This window comes from Notechis scutatus, chromosome 1 (genome assembly GCF_049901735.1).
Source record: "Notechis scutatus isolate UNSWTSFEM ecotype Mainland chromosome 1, rNotScu1.2, whole genome shotgun sequence".
Lineage (NCBI taxonomy): Eukaryota > Metazoa > Chordata > Lepidosauria > Squamata > Elapidae > Notechis > Notechis scutatus.
Genome location: NC_142009.1, coordinates 305,061,925 through 305,086,254, shown reverse-complemented (window position 1 = coordinate 305,086,254; position 24,330 = coordinate 305,061,925). Strand labels below are relative to the sequence as shown.

The window sequence follows — 24,330 nt, the reverse complement described above, 5'->3', positions numbered from 1 at the left end:
AAAAACACCGAAGTTTTATAATATGGTAATGAAATTACGTCCTTCTAAAAACTGTCACAGATTTGCTTCTTGGGGAAACAAATGATTGGGACAATTGACTTTACAGTTAAAACTGTTTTTCATTATAATATTTCCTTTGTATTAAATCAGAAATAAAAACGCATGTAAATACTTTGCTGTGGGTCTTTATTATCCTTTTGCTCCTTGTCATAACTGCTCTTCCTCAACTTTTAAATAGTTAAAGAACTCAGAGTACACCGAGAAGCAGAAAAAGAAAGAATAACCCTCTTAAATTCTTGTTTAAACATTTCTATCAAGCTGTTACTCCGGAAATAAAAAATGAGCAGTGTTTGCCTATAGCAGATTCAGAGTTTATCTTTTGAAATGACACCCTCTCAAGTATGGAGTCGGAAGTGTGTTAATGTTTTGAGGTATGCAGTAACAGGTCTGGACCAGACAGAATATATTTTAAACTAAAAGGAAACAAGATACTCTGTGTTTTTAATTTTTAAACCATGTTTTATAATTACAGGTCTCTCCTGCATCTGTTGTAACTTTTAAAAAACACTCACAAATAGTAAGCTTGAAAAAACCTACACTTTTTTTTTAAAAAAATAAGAGGCCAATTTAAGTTTGATGACTGTAATCGACCAAAGAAACTCATTGTGCCAGCTGTGAATGAAAAATATTCTTATTGGATTGTGTTCCTTATCTTAAAGATTTGAGAAAAAAAATTCTCCTATTTCTCCTTTTTTATAATTTTCAAGCCTCAAAGAAAAGCATCTGGAGGGAAAAAAAAAAGCTTTTGCAGCTGCCAAAGCCAAACTATATTGAATCCCCGAGGTCCCGTTTATAAGAAACTAACAAGATAGAATCTGCCTTTGAATGTCAGTAAATACAGCTAAAGATCACAAAACTGTGTTCATAATTGTTCATGTCTAAAGCTAGAAAATAATATTAAATTAACATTTATAGTATATTTTTTTAAATTTTAGTTGATGGTTGTTATAATGTGCAAATGGCAATATCAGATATAAGCTAGCAGTTTAAAAAGTTTTACTTATTTTATTTTTCAAAATCTTCATTCTGTAGAAGCAGATTTTGTTTTACTATGTTGGTGGTGCAGCTATCTGGCTAAAGCTGTCTAGCTAATAAAATTATCTTAATGAAACATTTAGAAGAAACAAAACCTGCTATGTCTTTTGCAATATTTTCTGCATAGATTTTAGTCTTTGCAGATATCATCTGTGTGCTATATTTCCCAAGTCTGTTGTTATTTTTAAATGCAGAGATTAACTTGAAATTTCCTAGCCAGTTCAAGAACATGTTATTTAAATCTGTGTCCTTATCACAAAGTGATGATAGCAATAAGAATTATTTATAATTTCATTGTATGCATTGGTTCCATTTTTCTGATAAAAGAACTGAGAAATTATCTTAATTAGATAATTAATTTCTTAATTTCTAATTCAGAAATTATTAGAAAATAATTATGATCTTCCGAAAGTCATCCAGTGTACACATAAATGAAAGTTCATTCCCTAAATCTAAATCTAGATTTCATAGTAGTTTCTATGCCACCCATCATCTTGAAGAACCTAGCGCCAGGAGCTGGATGATGCCCAGTGAGGCTGAAATTCCCATAGGTAGAATTTCACCCAGAAGCACCACACAGAAAATAAAAGATATCCACTCCAAGTAGTGTCATGATAGTTTGAAATGTGCTGAAGCTAGGCAGGAAATAGTTTTGCTCTAGTTTTTGAGCACGTTTTTTTTTTTACATATGATCACAGAGATCCAGAACTGATTTTAAACTGTTTACAGAGCCCTGGTATGGTAGTTTCTTTTGAGAAACATCACAGTTATCAAAATAACACATATTTACAATGTAGATCTGTTTCATTGAATCCCAACTTATTTGCCTGGCTGTTTTAAAAAATATTTAAGGTTTGTTTTGTTCAAATTTAGTCTATGACAGAAGTGATCGCATTCCTCCTGTTTTCTTAAAAAATTGTTTTGAATATAATAGAACAGGAGTGGGCAGCTACTGCTTATAGCATTTCTCGCTTAGCTTACTCTTAGGTTCACTGCTTTGTTGTTGTCACTGATCTTGTTATCTCATAAGCATACCATCTTTGGAGCATCTATGAAAAATTGATTTCCTATGACTTCTTCATTGTTCTGAAAGGTTGTACATCTTTAACGAGAAAGGGGAGGATGAAAGTACAGCCTGTCTGCTTAAAAGCAAAAGGCAGCCAAAAGCAGGCAAGGTGACACCTTTTTATTGGATTACTTTTTGCTGATGAGTGGCCAAGATTTCAAGCATCACAGATCTTATGTTCTGCTGAATAATTGAATTTAAATATGTCTTCTAAAATGCTAGCTTTGATGCTCAAAGAATAAATTAGCACAAAGAAGTAAAAATGACATTAAAAAATAGGAACATTATCCTTTGGGATTAATCCCAGAAAGATGTTCCATTTTTGGGTGCTTCCCTAGATTCCATTGTTTTAACTTGATTGTGATGGCCAGGAATTTGCTAATAGAATGTATCTATGGAAAAGATAATCAACATAGTAATCAGGGTAATAAAGTTAGGAATAGGATATGCAACATTATGTCCCATTATTTGCTTATTCAGCCCTGCAGTTGTTTGCCTGTGAAAAACTGGCTTAGTCCTCAGGTAGCAAAAACGATTGTGTTGGCTGTTACTGAGACAAACCAAAAACAGCTAATAAAATAGACTGAGGCAAGGCTTTGGTTGAAGGAATGTGGAACAAATGTCAGTACTGGCAATACTACTAGTTATGCATTGGGAAATTTCAGGCTCAAGTCTTGTCTGAGCTGTGAAGCATTAGGAGAATTTGGAATTCACTTACATTTCTGTAATTCATCATTCTGGGCAACTTAGTACTTCCTTGGTTTCAGTTACAGATGTAAATGCATCAAGCTTAGCTGTATTATAGTGGAATTCATAAGAAGGAGGAAGCAATATTTATTTTATGCTCAAGTAAATAGTGTCGAGGTTATGGCAAAGAGTTTTAATAGACCCAGTAAAAATGTTTTAGAAGAGCATCTTTTTGACTTCTTTCAACATTCACTGCAGGAAGTAAGTTTCACATAGTGTGATTCTTAACATTTTCTTTTATTATCAGAATTTCGAGGTCTGCGTTATCACTATATCAGCTCACATCTTATCAGCCCATGCCTGCTTTTTTAAATCTGCAACATGACTACAGTACAATTGTCATAGTGCCTCATACTGTTGTCCCCTAATTTGTATGGTGACCTCAGAATCAGTGGTCAGTTAGCAGCTCATTGTGAAATGGCTTTTCTATAGTACCAGGGCTAACAATTGTGATCTGTATTTCAAGGTTGTTGAACTGATTGCTGAGATGCTGAATGCCACCACATAACAAAAATTCCCTTTAAAATTGCTGTCTTCCTTGGTGCTTCCATAGGGGCAGCAACTAAGCATGTTGTCATAAATATCTTCTATGAAGAATTAGCTCTTAAGACCTTCTGTCTTGATAGCTGGAAGCAATGCTCTACTCATGCGTTGATCACAGCCTTTGATGCCAATTGGAGACATGGCTTCCATTTTTACCAGCTGTGCCCTCAGTCTTCCAGCAACTTTTAGAAAGCAGTTCTGGAATCCTCCTAGTAGGCAAGGTAAATAAGCCAGTTTTGCTTTCTGTCATGGGCATGATTATAGAATGATATGGTTCCATGTACATAAAGCAAAAACCTCTATTTTATTATTATTTCTCTGGTTAACATAATAATATAGCAACAACAAAAGCAGTACGTCGTGGGATTAATATGTGTAAAACAACAGGATGTTTCATTCAGGGAAGAGGACTTGCAGCAAGGATCCTATTGTGCAAAATTTGGAACATGTAAAAAAATGGACTAGATAAGTGGGAATATATGAGCAAATTATAGGTTAGGTATGGTTGAATGAGTGCAGTAACTTCTTTGTAAACTTTGCTGTTGACCTAGCACTGTAAAAGATCCCAGAAAATTATTGCTTATTCAACAATAGAATAGAATTCTTTTATTGGCTAAGGAATTTGCCTTGGTATAAATGCTCTCTGTATACATAAAAGAAAAGATACATTTGTCAAGAGTCAAGAAACCATATTTTATTCCACAAGCCATGGTTAAAGTGTATATTAGCATATTGTGTGATCCCACTGATTATGCATATCCTTTTTCTATTCTGAATTAAGTACAAAGCAATCTATTCTTTTCTTAAAAATGTTTTTTTTCAAAGCATTCACATGCTTCTTAATTTTACATTTTCTTTCTGCATTGTGGGCATTGTGAGTTACTTATTATTAGTACTTATTGTATTAGTAAGTATCCTATCTCATATAAATTTGCACATTTAAAAAAAAATGGTATTATTTTTCCCATGTTCCCATGTTTGTGTCATGAAGTTAGTCTCATCTATTCCTTTTGTCCATGTCAAGTAGACAACGTGTGCCTCCTACCTACATAGATAGGCAAGATTTTATTATATAATTGCTCATGAATCTCGTAAGTAAGCTTTGATGATCTTGAAAGTCATTCTGTATTCTGGCAGGTTGCTCTTCTCCATTTGTTAAATGTGCATTCTCTTCATTTCTAATCCTGTTCTTTAGTTGATATGAACTACTTTGAAGGACAGTAATTGACAATTGGGATAAAATAGAATAAATAATGAAGAGACACATAATTTATTTGTACACGTGTTCATGTTATTCTATTTGGTAGATGGACTTTGTGGAAATCAGATACTATTCTGTATTGACTATGGCTGCTTCTCACACAGTATGCAACTGACAGTGGCTCAGTTGTGCCACTTTTTGGGTGATTGCAAAAGCTGTAATGTTGGCCAAAATGTTGAAACCAAATGTGTGAGAATTGTATCCATTAATTACAGGAAGTAATATGGAAAAATTGAGAAAGAGATGGAGTTTGATAATCACCCAAAGGGCATAATTAATTTTTATGATTATGTAGATAATGTGGAAAAGAAGGTGGAGATCAGGATTTAAGTTTGCCATGTTTGTGGGAACTTTAATTATGAGTGAAACCATGACATCATGATAGAGCTAAGAATTCTTTCTAAGGAAATTTTGTCACTACAGACAAAAATATATCTCTATTGAAAAGGCTATTTTCTGCATAAAATAACATTGGACAGTTGTATATAAACTTAACTCAGTGATGAGGCAGAGTGTAGGTAATCCTCAGTTTACAATAGTTCATTTAGTGACTGTTACAATGGCACTGAAAAAAGTGACTTACGACCACTTTACATACTTAAAACTTTGGATCATGTGATCAAAATTTATATGCTTAGCAATTGACTCATATTATGACAGTTGCAGTGTCCCAGGGTCATGTGATCAGCTTTTGCAAGCTTTTGACAAGAAAATCAATGGAGGAAGCCAGATTCACTTGTATTACTAATTTATCAACTGCAGTGACATACTTAGCAGTTGTGGCAAGACATATCGTAAAATGGGGCAAAACTCACTTAACAAATGTCTCACTTAACAACAGAAATGTTGGGCTCAATTGTGGTCATAAGTCACAATTGTGGTCATAGGTTGTATATGTGTGTGTGTGTGTGTGTGTGTGTGTGTATTCCGAAGCATATAAGCCCCTCTGTGAGGGAGATGGGTGGTTAAGAAGTCACACACTCACACACACACACACACACACACACACACACACTCACACACAGGGAGTGGGACAGATGCACACACACACACATGATTTATTAACCACCCATCTCCATCACAAATGGGCTTATATGCTTCATGACAGGCATTATAGGCTCATGAACTTTTAAGGATTTATCAAATCCAAACTGGAAGGTTATGTGTAAAATGTCATCTTCTTGTATCGCTGCTTGCATGATTACCACCAAAGGGAGGAGATTAGAAAACTAAAAAGTACAAAGCGATCCAGGATCAGTAATGGTATATCACTAGGCGAAGTCCTGTTGATTGGATGCCAAAGGACTAAATAATCAAGATACCTTTTCTAGTAACTTAAATTGGAAGAAGTGTAAGAACTGGCAGTTTGTCAATCAGTCTACTATGACTTCATAGGATCTATTTTTGTGGAGTCTTCTGACTGCATAGTTTTTATGAATGATCAATTAAGGGCATAAATAAACCAAAGTGTCCATCCGTCCTGTGTGGATGTCTTTCCACTGCTGAATTGCTCATATTTATATAGGGAATGTGCCACCTCTCAGTGCCACACTGTTGTGACTAATTTAGGCATACTACCAAAAGATAGTTGCTGCTTTCCTACTTGATAGTTGCTGCTTTCCTACTTGAATAAAGCTCTAAGTAAAATTTGCTTGGCCAGATACTAGGCTTTGCTGTGGTAAAAAGAAAAAATTGAAATACTTTCTACCACTCATAAACAATATCCTATAACATTAAAATAGAAGCTGTTATGCTTGAATTGAATTTTTGTTTGTTTTCTTGCTGTTTGTGGTGGTACTTCGTGTGTGTTCATAAAAACACCCTTCATCCACAACTGGGGTGACTGTTAAAATATTTTGTAGAGTACCCACAGCACCAACCTAAATATTGTTAGCTTTTACATATTTCAGCTTTTATTAGTAGCAGATAACATTTGCGTACAATAAACTTGTTTAATTGGACAATTCAGAAAAAAATACTGTGGAATTCTGTAGTGAATATCATCATTAAAAAATATCTTAATTCTTTCTTAAACTCAAGCATATTTTTTGCAGTCTAGTGCAAAAAGATATGTTAAACATGGTTAAATAAATTATATTTACTTTGGGTACTTTCCTAGTGGAGGAGAAAAAAATTGTTGGCTGTTTTAAACTTACTTATTTCTCCAGGTTTGCTTCCTACCTGTTTTTGAGTGTGTGCCCAGAAATAGTACTTTTGTCAAACGAGTGGGTAATGCCAACCAGCAGTTGCCTCTGCCAACCAAGTTCTGTGTTGGAAAACCCAGCACTTTTTTCCCAACAGCAGCAAGATATTCCCCCCTCCCCGGCTTCCAGTTAACAAAAGAAACGAGGATATAGAACTGATGGCATTAAAACCTGCAGAAAGGAAAATGTGATGTTGGCATTTGATCAGACTTGTTGAGGAAAATTTGAATGTAAATTATAATGGCCTTTTCCCATCCTGCTTAAGGACAATGCTTGTGTCAATTTTGGAGCTTGAAAAAAAAAGCAATAAGACCCAACAATACTTGGGTTTCCGTTGCTGTTTTGTATCTCCCTAGAGAAATGGAGAAATTGGGGTTTGATGTGCAAATAATTTTCAGAGTCATAAGCTGATGGTGATTAAAAGTTCTTGGTATAATATAGTCTTGCTTTTGCTTGCTTTCAGCAAACTCTGTGTTTGCTTGTGATGTCTACAGCTAAATTTCATGTAGATTATTTCAGAACATATTGTTTTGTGCAGGTGACCTTTTCCTGTGACTCGACTCACATACTGCTTTACTTCTGGATTTCTTTCTATTAAAATATATCCATAACTATATTAAAATATGATTCTTACTTGAAGTAAGGAATCCCACTTTGGAATCCTTACAGCATTTGCAATCTCCTGCCACTTCTAAAGGGAATAATTATTCTGTTTAGTGCAGTCTACCCTAGCCTTGTTCTCTCTGGATGGATAGGAACTACAGCTTCTGCCATTTCCAGCCATGTTCTCCAGGGCTGGTTTATCTTGTCTCAAATTCTACAGCTTTGGATGACCTTAGAAAAAGTTTTTCAAGAAGGAGCTATAATGTACATGAATGTACAGTACCCATACCTGGCAGTGAATTCATCTTTAAAGTTAGATGCAGGATCTCACTAGGAGAGAGACCAACCTGTGTTTTGTAGATCTGATTAAGATGTTTAGGCAACGTTTCATTTGGTTATTTTTTCTTAATAAAGTGACTACAATATATCTTAGGCTAAGAAAATAAAAACATGTCAGTTACAGAGAATTTTTAGTTAACTGTATAGTTAGGGGAATCTGAATCATCAATATATTTTCATTTTCAATTTATAAATAGATATATGTAAACTAATTTTAACACAAAGCATTTACTGTGGAAGTTTTTAAAAAGTCACTTGTTTCTAAATTACAGTAATGGTTTATACAGTAGTATGATTTCTCCCCTATCTGAATTACTGTAAAAGTCTCCTGAATAGATCAGTCTATTCTTTCATCATTCTGCTATCATCTTATCCAGAGGTGGTATTCTGCAGGTTCTGACCAGTTCTGGAGAACTGGTAATGGAAATTTTGAGTAGTTCGGAATACCACCGCTGACTGGCCCTGCCCCCATCTATTCTCTGCCTCCTGAGTCCCAGCTGATCAGCTGGGTCTTCTTTTGTTGCCTTGCACAGGAGAATGGAGCTGGAAAGCAGGTTAGTGGGGTGGGAATGGAGATTTTACAGTATCCTTCCCCTGCCATGTCCACCAAGCCATGCCACCACCAAGCCACGCCCACAGAACCGGTAGTAATTTTTTTAATCCCACCACTGATCTTATTTAATACAGTAGGTAAAATTGTTTTACTGTTAAGAGATAGCAGGAAATAAGGTAGTCAAAACAACTGCTTGTCCTGATTATTATACACACCAAATCTTACATTTAGAATATTGATTGAATGTGGACCTCTTGGAAGGTTGCAATTGACTGTGACTTTCCATAATAATACATTTTCCCTGCATACAGAGCAATTTTATACAAAATAAAAAGTTGTTTTATAATATGTGATTGATGCCCTGATTTGTTTATGCTGTTTCCCCAATATATTTCTGTCCTGTTATATGTTGTCCCTGGATAATAGTGAGATTTACTTGATTATCTCACTTTTTTTGTTCACGTTCTGATGTTTTTCATGGCAAAGAAATTAATCAAAACTCAAAAGTTTATAAATTATGATTTCCCCAAATTTCTGGTGGGAATACTTTGCAATAGAAATGACAGATCCACGGAGGCTTTCCCTACCAGTTTGTTTAATTATATTAAATAGTGGTATAACCCTCAGTAGAAACCAAACCTCTGCTAAATCCAGTTTACTTGCATATTGAATCATAAGGAATAACTAGCCTAGTGTAATGTATAATAACGATCTTTATTAAATTAGTAATTTGAAGTGCTACTGTTCTTTTTTATTGCAAATACTAATATGACTGCATATTTTCCTCTTATCACTCGTTAAAGGCTTGAAAGAGGGATTGATTTTTGTTAGGGGAAAACAAAAACCTAGGAAGCTGTTTAGAATGCTAAATTGGAAGACTATTGATGATTTTGTAATCAGATCCTGCTCATCTTTTTAAGAAGGCTCACAATACTTAAATTGAAATGCCATGTACCGCCTTAAAATGAGGGTTAAAAGGGCTACTTTGTTGAAATTAATTACAGCCCTCCTCATTTTAAGCTCAGTGACATTTTAGAAACTTGGTTTGAAACACAAGAGACCACAGAAAAATGTATTTTTTTTAACATTTAGCATAAAGCAGGGAGCTCCCAATTTGAGTATATACAGTTTCACTTGAAGACAAAGCAAAACGAACTCACTGGCATTTATTTTACCAGGATGATAAAGATGAACTGAACATATCTTTTCTCATGCTGAAGCCAGGACTATTGTTTGACCTCAAAACAAATAATGCTGCTGTATTTATTTATTTTTTTGCCTTAAAGGGAAAAAGTGTAAAAATGCTTGGTTAAGAAATAAATCTGGCTTCACTGCTGACTAACCAGTATAATACTTTCCCCTGTACTTTGGTTAAGAAACTCATTCATTACTACACCTCAAATCTTGATGTCAACAGGATGGCACATGGAGTACAAAACTAGACATTTCTTAAAAAGAGCTGGATTTTATGATCCATATAAACAATTAAGTAATACTGCCAGTCAAGGAATAATAACAAATGATATGCTATTTTGTTTTTCTTTGGCTGTATGAGGAAATGTCTGTCAAAAGTATTAAGGTTTTACTGTTATCCATGGTAACAGTTGTCTCACCTTGTTCCACTTCTAGGGAAGATGTTTTAATTCAGAAGGCTTTTCTACACAGGAAGTACCACTATTGCAAAAATATTTAAAACTTTTTTTTTAGTGATTAATAATTAGGCTCTTTTAAGGTTCAGGTTATCTTTAATGGCTGCTTTTTGTCTGTGGTTGATTTATGCATTTGATCTTTTTATTCTACATTATGTTTTGAATGTACTTTTTGGTAAGTTGTTTTGAATATTTACAAAGCTACTGGAAAAAAACTTTAAACATTTATATAAGAACAAAGAGAGAAGTAAGAAGTAGTAAGATAGACACATTGACTAAGGGAATTATCCATTATATAATTTAAAATAAAATACAATTGATGTCATTGGTAATTGGTAATGTATTTGGAACACTTTCCTCAATATACAAGATTTAGAATTCATCTGTGTAGCACACTTTTTCTGGATGTTATTACCAATCTCTGATATCTTTTAGAACATAGGCTTTCAGTAGTTCACATAGTGTGGTAAACCATGATTAACCATATGGTATTAAATAAACCACATTTGAAAACGTTTGCACAATATGCTGAGGAATAAATAATTATTTACAAATCACAATGCAAAGTTCACATTGCAACCTAAGTTAAATCATTCAACTCATTATGGCTTATTGTGTTCTCTTCAGATTGAAAGGAACCTAAATCTAACCGGTTTTCAAAACCAAGACATCCTGCCACTAAACATCACATTGTAAAAATACTTGGCACTGAAAAGTTAGCAAAGTATAGGTAAATCACTTCAGGGTGGATTTGATGTTTTCACATATGGTTAGGGTATAGTTAATATATAATGCAAATATACAATGTCTTGAAAAAGTCTTAGACTTTTAAATCAGTTTGGACTGTAGTATAAAAATATTATTCTATCTCATTGCCATCCCTCTTTCCATTTTTTTCCTTTTGGTGCATGGTTTTTGTTGCCATTGTAGATTAGATTTTATCTCTTTGCCTCTTCCCAGTCTGTTTCATACATTGGTCCAGGAATTGAAAAAAGTGCTATAGGAGGTCCCAGTATCAGTGAAAAAGGCAAATTCGTTAATTTTATTTGTCCTAGAACAACTGAGTGTTGTTTTAATATACTGAATTTAAAATGGCAAGTCCGATAATTATTTCAGAGGCATTTGAGAAAGGATCATAATCCAAGTAATAGAATACATAGAGCTTTTAATCTGTTCAAAGACTATGCAAAAGTTTTTTTTAGTATTTCTGCAATTATTTATGTTCTGAGCTAAAAAATAAATACAAATATTATTTGTGGCAGAAAGATAATTTCCTTTCAATTAAATCTGTTCTTAGGGGAGTGTTGTTTTTAAGACTCTGCATAACCCTTGAAAGAAGGGTTTTAGAAAAGTGCTTCTTATATATTCCTATTAGGAGTGTATAAGAAGCACTTTTTATGAATTGGTGAAGCAGCTGACTTTTTTACCATGCTTACATGGCTGTATCAAAAGCTTTTCCTTCCTATGTCTGCATGCATCTCCATGCACAGCCATTTCACTTTGCATTTTTCCCAGTAAAAGCAAAGTGGCTGTGCTGGAAAAGGCTTCTGAAGCAACTGGGTCGGATTGGAAAAAGATGTGAATAGCTTAACAATTCAAAAACAGATGGTTTGTAACTGTTCCTGTGCATGGCAAAGTGATTCCTTTAAAGGATTTGCAAACCCCTACTGTTTATTCCAGGTTTTGTTCTCTGATCTTGTGGGGGTATTGTAAGATTCTATTGGCTGAAATAATGCTCTGCTTGAGCTGGCTGTGAACCTTAAAACACATTCAGAATTTAATGTGGCATACAACAGTGTTCTTGCAAATGTATAGAGATTATACTATGGATAAAGTGATGTTGAGAGGGCTCTGCATTCTGAAGATCACTATGTCATCCTGCTAATTTAAGTTTAAATTGCTACTTCCAAAGTCTTCATATGTGTTTATGAGACTTAGTTACTCACATCCCATAGCTGTTTCTTTTGATTGATTTATATCTAGTATATGTTATCAATGAAACTATATTTTTAAACTGCATCCTCAATTCTAATGTACCCAAGGCTTTGAATATTTAGCCAGGTCCCTAAAGTAATGGTGAATCTTGGTTGGTTTAGGTATTTATGATAGGAAATTAAAGTTTAATAGATCTGTGAAAATCATTACATGTAGAGGTTTGTTGTCTGAATCTTCTTGAAGCTAGAAAAGTGTATACTCAAAAGATTTGGAGCTGCTTTGAGATCCCTAACCAAGGTCTTGAGGGCATGAGTATATACATGGGAAAGACATATCTGTTGGGACAGTCACTTGGTATTGTTAGAATACATTTAAAGTTAAGTTTATTTATGCTTATATATATATATACCTCAGAATTCTTGAGCAGATTACACTAGAGGTATGAAAATTATTTCTATTAATTATTATTAATAAACTAACAAGTTATTTTAGTTAATACATAGTTCATAGTTCTCATTGTCCCCACAAATTCCATTGTGGACATAAGAAAGGGCTTTTTACGAAAGTAGAAGAAGTAGCTTTTTCCTGAAATAAACATATTTGACATAGTAGAACTTCTAAAACATTGCTTGAATTGTTTACTTGCTTCATAGACTTTGATGTTCGTATTATAATAGTATGGATGTATGAAATAGAAGACTCCATGTTTGATAAAGAATGAAGCAAATTGTTCAAATTGACATACAACCTAATGTGAGCTAACAGCTAAGGATAGGTATTTCAATTTAAACAAAAAAAAGTGAAACCTCACAAGCCATATTAAGTCAACCTTCTAGTCTGTGTGATTACCTAATAATGGTACAAAATATGTTCAATCCCATATGTTTAAATAAGCCGTGAGTGGATTATACTAGTTGCAGGTCATGGTTAAGTTATTTATGACCATGCCATTTCTCTATGAGTGTGATAGAAGTTGGATTTCACACATACAACCATATATACAAAACTAACCTGTTAGAGGGTAATGCTAGGCTATGCTCTTTTGAGAGAAGCCAACTGATAATGGGAAAAATATTCTTGCAGTTTGTAGAGTGTTTTTTTTTTTTGTTAAATAGTCTTTGTTTTGGGTAGACTATTCACTTATACCTTTTAATAAAAGGTAATCTAAATATACCAGATGCGTGAGGTACTTTTAAAACTCTAATAATAGATTTTTTGAAACGCTGGATATGCATAATACTCATATCACTTTTACTAGAATCCCCCCTCCCCCCTAAATGAAAAATATACTATGGAAGCTGCAATCTGCATATGAGATCAGAGAGAATGGACCTTTTATGTTGCTGGAAGATATCCATATCTTTTCTCAGATAGAAGGGAAGGACTGTTTGGGACAGTGGAAAAATTACAGAAGGAAAAAGGATAAAATCTCTTACCCACTCTATTCTGAAACCTCCGTGAATACATTTCATAAAAGAAAAATAAAATTCCTATAGGGACACCTTCATATAGTTACAGTGCCAGGAAAATAATAATTACAGAACAGTTCCTATTTTCCTTTGTGCTCCTTTGCTTCAAATAACTGACCAAGAGATGTGAAACTTTACATTTCATTTTCACAACTGCACATTTTCAGAACTGCACAGCTATGAGTATGAAGGATTCTTAGCTTTGTCAAACAAGTGAAGGTCTGTCTATCACCCCCCTTGCCACCCCCCTCCTCCATGTGATCACTGATCTTACTTTTGAAAGACCATCTTTGTGAAACTTAAGAATTTAATACCTAAATTAGCATGTTTGGGCTTTTAGGAAGGCAAAGCTTTCCATAATCACCTGAAGAAAAAGGATAAAATGGTTAATGTATGTTCTAAACTCTGCCTTGTCATAGATAATTGTTTTTCTGTGGTAGAAATAGCAACCTATGATTCCCAAATCCCCCTTTTGTGGTCCTTGGAAGCACAATGTAACTATGATTGTTGAGAACTGTTGCTATGCTGCAGCTGCAGCTGCTATACCATATAGATAGATCTCAAATAAATAATGAAATTGAATCAATAAAGCTCAAATCTAACTCCTCCCATATTTGTTATGTACTCCTATTCACTTTGTGTTTTAACCACCAATGGCTTATTTACTGTTGATCTACGGAATAGAGTTATCAAAGCAGAAAAGTCTTGTTTTTCTTGCCCTTAGGAGTTCTAAACATGATGTTTCTCATCTCTGGAATATCATAGAATACTTAACCATGCAGTAGTGATTCAACATTTCTTATTCAAAACTGCCTAAAAGTTGATGTCGTCATCTAATTAATTAATGGTATTTGGAATGAGACACTCATGTTTGTCATTTAACATTGTTATTATGTTCTTCATTGTGATTCTTTCATAGAGTTTTTAAATAGTAAAGCTGAGTCCATCAGACATCGATAGATGAAGGCATTGATAACTGTTAAATGGGATAGAAATCTGGTACAGAAGGCCAGTGATTTAGAAATTTATTTCCTCACTTTTCCTTTCCAAGAATAAACATCTGAAACTGCCTTCTACTGCTCCATAAGGCACTGTTAAGAAGCAGGAATTGGAGATTGCTATGAAGAGGATCTGCTGCACCTTTACCTTTGCATCTACATACATTCTATGCAGTTGAACACAGTGACTTTCCTTATGCTAAACAAGACCATTCCAGTGCAGTGCAGACCAATTTGCTTCTCGTGGTGACTTTTCTTAGGACTTTTCCAGCCCTGAAGTATTTTTAACAGGATATACCAAGGATAGAATCTGGGGTGTTCTGCACACAAAGCGTATGCTCTCCTATTAAAGTATGACCTCTCCCAAAGATGCTGTTTCTATGGAGATTTGAAACTTGTCCATTGTGTCTCATGTTCTCTCAAATTGTTCATGCATTCTGTGCAATCCCTAAGCCTCTACAACACTTTGGAGGAGGCACAGAGTCAGAGAAAATGTGGTAAAAAATATCCACCTTCCTGCTTTTTTCAACAGTGCCTGCAACTCCATTTGCCAGAAAGACGTGTCAGGTTTAAACACAAGGTCTTTTAGCACTCAGCGTACTACAGGATGCTTTTCAAATAACTGAATATCCCTTGGGAGCAGCCTGATAACAAAAAACATTGATTATCTGCTGGTCTGTATAAGTTTGGCATTGCCTAGGTTATAGATTTTCACCATTTATAGCTTTCTGAGATTTTTTCCACTTGAGAAGCCCTGTTGTAGATTGTAGTGATAGAAATAAAATTCTCCACACACCTTCCAAAGCCATATAATAAAAACCAGTGCATCAAGTTTCCCAGTAGAATTATCCTTCTGTAACTCTATCGGTTTTTAACCAAAACAAAATTACTATTTTTAAAAAGCCCAATCTTCTTCTCAGGGTATGCTTTATGAGGAAATGGGCTTTTCGTCTGTGAGCAAACAGTATATTTAATTATGATTTCCCCTTCCCTGATCCAATCTTGCTACTCACTTAGGCCTTTTTTTTCCTATCCCCCATTTTTAAAAGAAAGCAGCTGATAAAACATTGAACCAATGATTTAATTTTTTTTAATTGTATGGCTTCAATTGGGTTATCTGCCTATCTTGTTTGTGAAATTTTGTGCTGTCTTTGCTGCTCAGGCTGTGACTCCCCAATCTTCCGCAGTTCTATTTCCATATTCCTGCATGCTTGTTCTTTGTTAATCACTTGGCAAGCGCTTATTTGAATATTAAAAATTTCTTTAATCATCAAAGGCAGGAGCACAGCTTCATGAATATTCATATTTTTTCTCCTCAGACTGGATTCTAGTTCATTACCCTGCAGTAAAGCCAAACAGTCATCAATCGCACTCATTACTGCCGCTGGCATTTTGATTGGCTGCCTGCTGTTGGTAGCTTTCTCCCCCCCTCCAGCTTTTCTGTCGTGTACCTGCCAACAACAACAAGGAAAAAAAGCACACACCCAACAATACAAGATTTTTGGGGGGTTGAAAACCAACTTCACAAACTTGTCATAAAGTCTTCATCATTCTCTCCTCCCCAATTTCTCTCTTTTATTTTAAATTCAAAGCGCTTTTTTTTCCAATAAAAGGAGAAACTTGAGCTTCAGAGATGAATATTTGTCAAGAGAGTTGACGTAAGTTTCATTTGCATAATGACTTTGTACTTCTGCATTAATAAAATTTGCATATGAAGCCACGTTAATTACTCCTGATCATGCTTTTTGCATTCATGCATAGTAATTTTCTCTGACTTGTGAGAATTAATGTCTTGGCATGGTGGGGGGGTGGGATAGACAGGGGGAGGCAGTAAGGGGACTATCAGGTTTCCATGCCAGTGTCCCTCACTTTCAGCCTCTCTTTCCTGCTCTCAACATTTCTTGTTTGGTCTATGACTCATTTATATGAAATCAGTAGGAATTCTGGATGTAAAGAAATGCATTTTTATAATAAATCCTTGCTTGCTTTAAAAAAAAGCAAGCAGATTTAAAGGGATTGTTAGAAATCAGTTGCTATGTGATCCTGCACATTAAAAAAAAACCCTTGCTACCTATGCATATAGATTAGAGATTTTGGCAAGTGCATTGATGGACATTCAAGCTCTTTTGGTTATCCTTCAGCATGTTGTATGTGTACTTGTTCTAATCTCTTTTTTCTGTAAATGTTGTTTTATGTGCATTATGTTTTATGTTTTATGCATTATGTTTTATTATGATATATTGACTACCAGCTTCTTTTGTAAAAATATTTATTTAAATAATTAATAAGAGTGAATCAGCTAGGTTTTGGAAGGGCTTTTATAATATTTTTTTCCTAAATTGAATTGTATATGGAGATAACTGAAGTCAGTCTAAATATCTATGAATGGTAAAATTCTGTAGCAGTACAACAGTGACTTTGAATCAATGTCCATAACAGGCAGCATTGCTTTAAATTTTGGGCCACTTATCTATCCATTGATATAACAGTATGATTGTTCATAGGTAAAAAAGGCTAAGAATGTCAGTAGCCAATACAATTCCTTGAATAGCATTTTGACTGCTATTGTCTTGTAACACAGACACACAGGATTTAGAGCATCTTTTGTTTCAATAGCATCCAAATGCTTTGCACATGAAATCCAAGCTTCCCCCCAATGTAATTTTAAATTCCTAATCTTTGCTTTTGCTTCTGTATTTACAGTGGTGAGATGTTAAATTAACTAAAGGGTAGATTGATTTAAGATTAATGTGACAACAGCAGTTTCACATCCCAGTTTAGTTGACAGATACACCTAAATGTTGAGAGCCATAGTCTTCTTGTTCTGACTGGGAACATATGCTGTATGCTAGTTCCATGGGACCTAGGATAATTGTGGCTGTCTTTTATGTATGCATACTTTTTTCTAAATAACATACATATATATCAGTTGTGAAGGTCTACATAATATACAAGTTTGTGCATTTTGTTTCTAATATCTATGAAGCAATTTGTAATTATTTAATAAAAAACAGTTTAACTTGAAATGTGTGAGGTTTGCACATTTCTGAGGGAGATGAGGTGTAAAGAAATAGGCAGTATGATAAATAAACACATAATTTTGTGTACAGATTACACAAAAAGAAAATGATCATGTTTCCACTTTGAAAATCAGGAGACTCTTGAAAGAAGCTATGACTCTTAGACAATCAAAGGCAAAGGAAAAAAGTGAGTGCAAAAATTGTGTTTTTGCATAGGTTTCTGTTTGGTTTATTTTTTAAAAATGTGGGTACAGTTATGCATTAGCAGTGTTTTCCCACAGATCATAGATACAGATGAAAATAAATGAGGAACATACCTTAAATGTGGCAACCCAAGCCTTTTGTGTATGTTTTAAATTTTATTTGGATCTTGTGGTTTGATTTTCTTTGACTGCTCTCGCTTTCTTTTTGTGTGCGTATATGTAGCTTATGTGATGAGAGAGGAAGTATGAAAAAATATCTTAGATGTGTTTGGTATTCATCAATGTCTACAGTCTCCAACCCAAAGTTCCCATCTGCAGTAACAATATTTAATCTAGGCCAAGAAACTATTTGTTTCAAACTCATTTGCATTGGGGATTATTGCTGGATGACAGGGTAAAGGTAAAAGTGAATTTGATTACTGTTAATTGTTCTATTTTTTAAAATCCAGCTTATTTTGTTGCGAAGTGGATACTTTTAGTAAATGAAGTAAGCTGCTCCAGAGACCTCTGGGGTTTATATAGATTTTTTTTCTGTTTCCCTAATGGCCATACAGGAAAATCAAAGTACCAGAGAGATTGCATGTTCAAAAGCAGACTTAAATTCAAGCCATACTTACTGGCAATCTTCCATGAAAAGCAAAGGGGGTGCACTTTTTAAGCATTCTTGATAGCTTCTGATACGGAGTTCCAAGTTTTGTTTCACAGTAGGAAAGATAAAAATGAAAACTCACGTTAGTATTTAGCCTAGTTCTTCTGTTGTACTACTTCAAAAATTGGTATAGCATGTAACTATAATTTAATGATAACTTATGGTCTAAAGAATATACCAATATGCAAAATAGATAAAAGTATATTTTATATTCTAATATATTCCCTGTGGAATAAGTCTAATTAAATGTTATTTCACATGATTCGGGTCTGCTGTATTATATTTCCTTGGGTTAATTTTTTAATGTTAATTATGATTCTATTATTGTGTTTATAATATGTATGTGTTTTAAACTAGAGAGCATATATATTTCTTTGAAAAATGGAAAAAGAATGAAAGTAATAGTGATGGTAATGATAAGAATAAACAGTCCTAGTATTAAATATAATTTTCTTAGCTGAGCAAACCTATTCTCTGTTTTTAATTAGTATGCATTGACGCTTTGCTTTCATTTATTTTTTTTCTAAATATAATCTATATGGACATTAAAGGAAAGGGCAGAATTTTAATTTTTAAATTGAATTATTGTAAAAAATATTAGTTAGCTTTTTAATAGGACTCCAATAGACCAAATTTTAAGGCAAATTTTTGCTTGTGATTGGCAAAGTCCAAGGTAATTTATAATCTGGATTTTACTGTTATAATGATACAATTTGGATTTCTGTGATACTGCAATACAATTTTGCAGTATAAACTAGCTTTTGCTCAGTGTCCCCCCCACACCAATTAATTCTGTCTGCCTTCTGTCCTTCACCCAATTTTCCCTTCCATTGGGTTGTCAGTATTATGTACATATTGAGGATAGATTGCTTCCATTTTCCTGGTTTCAATCTAAACATTTTTTAAAAAAAATTCTAAAATATTAGTTTTTCTTGAGGATGTTCTCTTCGACAACATAAAGATGAGAGAAGAGTATTGATTGAAGGTTATTATATCTGGACTGCAAAAATCCAGACAACTGTAAATAACAACAGAGAAATAACTTTCTGTATGCTGTTGTCATCTAACTATTGTGTGTGTGTTTGTGTGTATTCCTTGTTAAATAGAAATATGGCTTGGTTTCTCCAGCACTAGAAGCAGAGTTAATTGTATTTCCTTTAAGCAACATTGTTATGCTGTATTTGAACTAGCACTGAATGCAAATTCAAAAAATTCAGACCTATGATGCAAGTAAATTAAGCACATAATGTATTTCAAACACCTGTAGGAAAAAATGTAGTATTTGATAATGTTACATTGCAGAAAAATATGACAAAAAAGTTTACTGTAAAATATGAGAACCCTAAAAGCAAAACCTGTAACAATTTATTAATCCCTCTTCTGTTATTATTCTACCATATTCTGATACTTTGGTTTTCTCCAAAATCTAGAATATTTATAAGAGTTACAATGGGATTAACCTTGATGTCTCTTAAAAATAATAGCACTACAGAAATGAAACTGGAGAAATCTTAAAGCTTGCCAAAACTGTAAGTTTTGCAGTGGGGAAATAATTACTATATTCTCCAATTTGGAGCTAGCTGAAACCAAAGTTTCTACAATGAAATATCTCAGCTATTACTAAGCAACATTGTCTACATGAACACTTATTTATATATATATTGAATATTGCACATTTTTATCTCTGTCTCAAAGCATAAATCTAATATGTAATTGTTTTATTTTCATAGTAAGTACCACCTATTAAATTGGTATTTATTTATTTGTCTTTAATCCATACTTAATTCTAAAATTATAGGCAATGCACTTAGTTCTTGACTTACAACCACAATTGAGATCAGAAAAAATCATTTTAAGTGGTGTGATTGTTAAGTGAGGCATCAAATAACCACACCAATTTTATGATCTTTTTTTTGTCATGGTTTTTAAGGAAGACATCACATGACTGTGACTTGCAACCTTCCCTGCTGGCTTCCCATTGACTTTGCTTATTAAAAGCTGGTTTGGAAGGTTTCAGATGGCAATCACATGGCTTAGGGATGCTGCAACATTTATAAATGTGAGTCAGTTGCCAAGTCCAAGATCATGATCATATGACTGCAGAGGTGCTGTGACAGTTATGTGTTTATCAATTGCAAGTTATTTATTTCAGTACTATCCTAACTTTGAATGGTCACTAAACGAAGGGTCATAAGCCAAGGACTATCTGAATACCAGAGATATCATAATCTTTGTCTTTCGTGCCAGTGTTAGATATAGGTAGCGCTTGACTTATGGCCACAATTGAGGCCAAAATTTCTATTTCTAAAAGACACAGTTGTTGAATGAATTTTGCCCCATTTTATTATCTTTCTTGCCACAGTTGAATCGCTGAAGTTATTAACTTAGTAATGTGGTTGTTAAGGGAATCTGGCTTTCCCATTTGCTTGTCTGTAGGTCGAAATCACCCTGGGATATTGCAGCCATCACAAATACAAGTCCGTTGCCAAGTGTCTGAATTTTGATCACATGACTATGGGGAGGCTGCAACGGTCGTAAATGTGAAAACCAGTCACAAGTCACTTTTTTCAGTAGTGTAGCTTTGAATGATCACTGAAGTCAAGGACTACCTGTACTATAGGATAGTGTGGTTTTCCTAGTTTGGCATGCTGTAGATGTGTTGAATTCATCCATCAGTTAGCTCAGCTATTAGGAGTATAGGTTGGGAAGGGAAAGGAGTAATAGCTCAGTATATCTGGAGGAGACCAGTTTGGGAAAGGCTGTGGGTTGGTGTTTTTTTTTCCTGCCTTATCTGCAGTTGTTTTGAACAATTTTTCTCATTACTTTTACCTATTAAGAATCACTTTGTCTAACAGAAGAGGCTGTAGGCCTGACTGTCTTAGAATTATTTTGGCAACTACTCAAGAGCCCAAGGGATATGACTCAGTGCAGAAGATATTAGCCACCCTCATATTTAATTGAGGTGTGGTTTGTGCAAAAAACTTGCAAAGCCTTGGTTAGAATAAGTTACATAACATGTTAAGGCCTGTGGCCTTTGTGCAGTCTGGTTTGTTAAATTCTAGAGAGAAGTTAAAAAAGCTGAATGGTATGTGCCTTTTCGAGTTCTGTGGAAATGGCTTCTCAAAATTCTCAATTCTATTTGTGGAGAGAGTTATCGGTATTTTTTTTTTCTCAGATGAAAATAAATTACTCCAGTGGGTGCAGCTAAATAGTAAAGTCAATAACTTGGGTTCTTTCCTTTTCAGCATGGATATTTTGGCTGGTTTTGAAAATGGAAGAGCAGGAATTATATTGGTAGTCATTTTGTATTAAGGTGTCATTCTGGATCTAGGGAACTATAGGGCTATAGAAAAATCTATATATATATATACGAAAAATTTGGACTGGAAAAATCTTGAACCTCGGTAGATGGCAACAAACAGATTCAGAATTCTTTACTGACATCTAGTGATTGTCTGGATTTTTAAACCCAGATAAGAAAGCCAAAGAAAATAAGAGTGGAGAAAAATCAGAATGAAATTGTAAAGTGAGCTTCAAAAATAAATGTGTTTGTGTTGTGTGTGTTTGTATGTTTTGAGGGAAGGGGTTAATTGTCACAAAAACATCTTCTAAAAATGTAAACTCAACCTATGGCTGTTTTGAAGTAAGACTAGTCCTGGATTTGTAATTTCTACAAACAAGTTTTCTCTCTCTGGGAAGCAATTATCACAGTGATTGTGGCATACATAAAGAATCAACAACACTTATACATTGTAGGTTTGGTGAAACAAATAGCATCAGTAAAATTGTAACATTATGTAAATAGAATATATATTTTTCAGAAATTAAAACTTAAATCTTAAAATAATTTAGGGTTTCTTCTTAACTCTTCTTACTTTATCTCTTTCTTGAGATATTAAAAGATCATGACACTATCTATGCATTTTCTAAATGCCAAGCAAAATTATTTCTATATATTTAGGCATTCCACATCTGCCATCTGCTTTCATTGGCTCAACAGACAAGTCACCTCCAGATTGCAATGTAGGTACAGTTTATGCTGGTATCATATTTTACCTGTTTGTGTAACAATTTGAAATGAGAAGGTGGGAGAGCAAGGTGTAAATAATCTTGAAGGTCCAGACTCTGTTTAAAAATAAAAACCACAAAGGACACATATTTTATCCTTGATGCTACAGAGCTCAAGTATTTATGCCAAGGATTTAGGGTCCTTCACTTTTGTGGTTTGGCAACAACTTCACACAAATGTGTTGCCCCAGTAGTCTCTTAGCCATTTAAGATAAATGACAAAATCAAATGCAGTCCATGCAGACTGAAGTGCTGAATTCAGTGCCAAGGATGAAGTATTTCTATTGGATTCACATCTGTAGCTATCAGATCACCATGCTAGCTATAGTTTTCAGACCGGGAGAAATAGATGAAAAACATGAGGAGGATAAATGCTATTTTTAATGAAAAAGTAGGCCTTCTAGGCAAATAGGAGGAGGAAATCATAAATAATAGTTATAGTTGTTTATTTTTTTTTAAATAGTATTTATACAGCTCTTTTCCTCAATTGTGTCTGAGATGGAATAAATCCAGTAACAATAGCAGTTAATACACAAAAGAATAAACTGCACTGAAACATTGAAACAAATTTAAACTATTACTAGTAAATTAAATGATTCTTCACTTCAATAAATTAAAAAGAAATCTTTTTGTCCTAAAAAGCAAAGGCTATAAATCAATTTTAGCTCCTGATGGAGAATAGCCTGAAAGATAGCATCCAAACATCTGTGACCAGGAATGTTTGTTTCTGTTCATACTTAGGCAAGTTCATAAAGAAGGTAGTTCTGCAGATAATTGGCATGCAAGCTGTTTACAGATAAGAGAAAGCAAGTGACAATTTTTGCAGAACTTTCAAGTAAATGTGAGTAATATGATCATAATACCATGTATTGATTTGCAGCTCAGTAGTCTTTTTGTACCATTTGATGCTTCTTCAAGCATAGTCCAGTTTGAAACAGCGTATTGTATGATGTGATAAGTATGCAGGATCCAATCTGGGTTAGTCATCGGGACTAGAGAGGACTGACTCAGATTCATCTTCACTGAAGATTGGCTCCAGCATGAGTCCAAAAGCTTGGGAGACAAATCTCTGGTCCCAGTGACTGATCTACATTGGATCCTGCAACATTGAACTGGGACACGTAAATTCACCTTCATTCATGAGAAGTATGCTATAAAAAAAAGGTCCAGATCAGACTAACTCTGGAATAGTCAAAGATAGCCAATTTTAAGTATTTATATATTTAAATACCTGTAGATCTAGGGATCCTTTACTGTTAAATGGCAGTCCCAAGTCACCCATATATTTTATGAACAAGTATTACAACATGTTCCACAGATTGGATTCCAATACTTAGATAAGGGTTTATGCTAATCATAGCAGATTGATACCTTATCTGGATTCAGTCTCTTTCTTCATGCAGTCCATTATTGAACACAAGCATTTTCAAAGTCGAATAGTTAAGGTGATGACCTGGAAACCAAAAAACAGTGTGTTCTACTCCCACCTTAGTCATGAAAGCTAGCTTTGAGTCATTCACTCTCTCTCAGCCCAAGTTGTATCACAGAGTTGTGGAAAAAAAATAGGAGGAGGAAGGAGTATTAGATATGACTTCTGTCTTGAGTTACTTATAAAGTAATAAGGTTGGGATAAAAATTTAATGATATTTTAATAAATAATAAAATCATTAATATCATAAGTCTAATGTTGCCTTAGAATTAGGTGACAGGGAACAGTTCAAGTAAGAGTTATTAATATATATGTTTGATAATACATTTCAGATTATTTTTCCAGTGATTCTAAGTATCTTTTAAATAATGTAAAAGCATAGAATATACACTAGGCAATTGTTTACAGTGCTAAACAGTTGTCCTTTAGCCCAATTTTAGATTACTATAATATAGTCTCCATATTACAATGCGTGTCTATCCCTCAAAAGCTGTTTAGA

The 24,330-nt window shown here is 34.1% G+C and overlaps 1 protein-coding gene across 6 annotated transcripts in view; it reads left to right on the top strand.

Annotated features, from left to right (window-relative positions):
* The window catches only part of BCL11B (BCL11 transcription factor B), a 165,086-nt gene that overhangs the window by 48,640 nt on the left and 92,116 nt on the right, over positions 1-24,330 (top strand). The window lies entirely within an intron of this gene.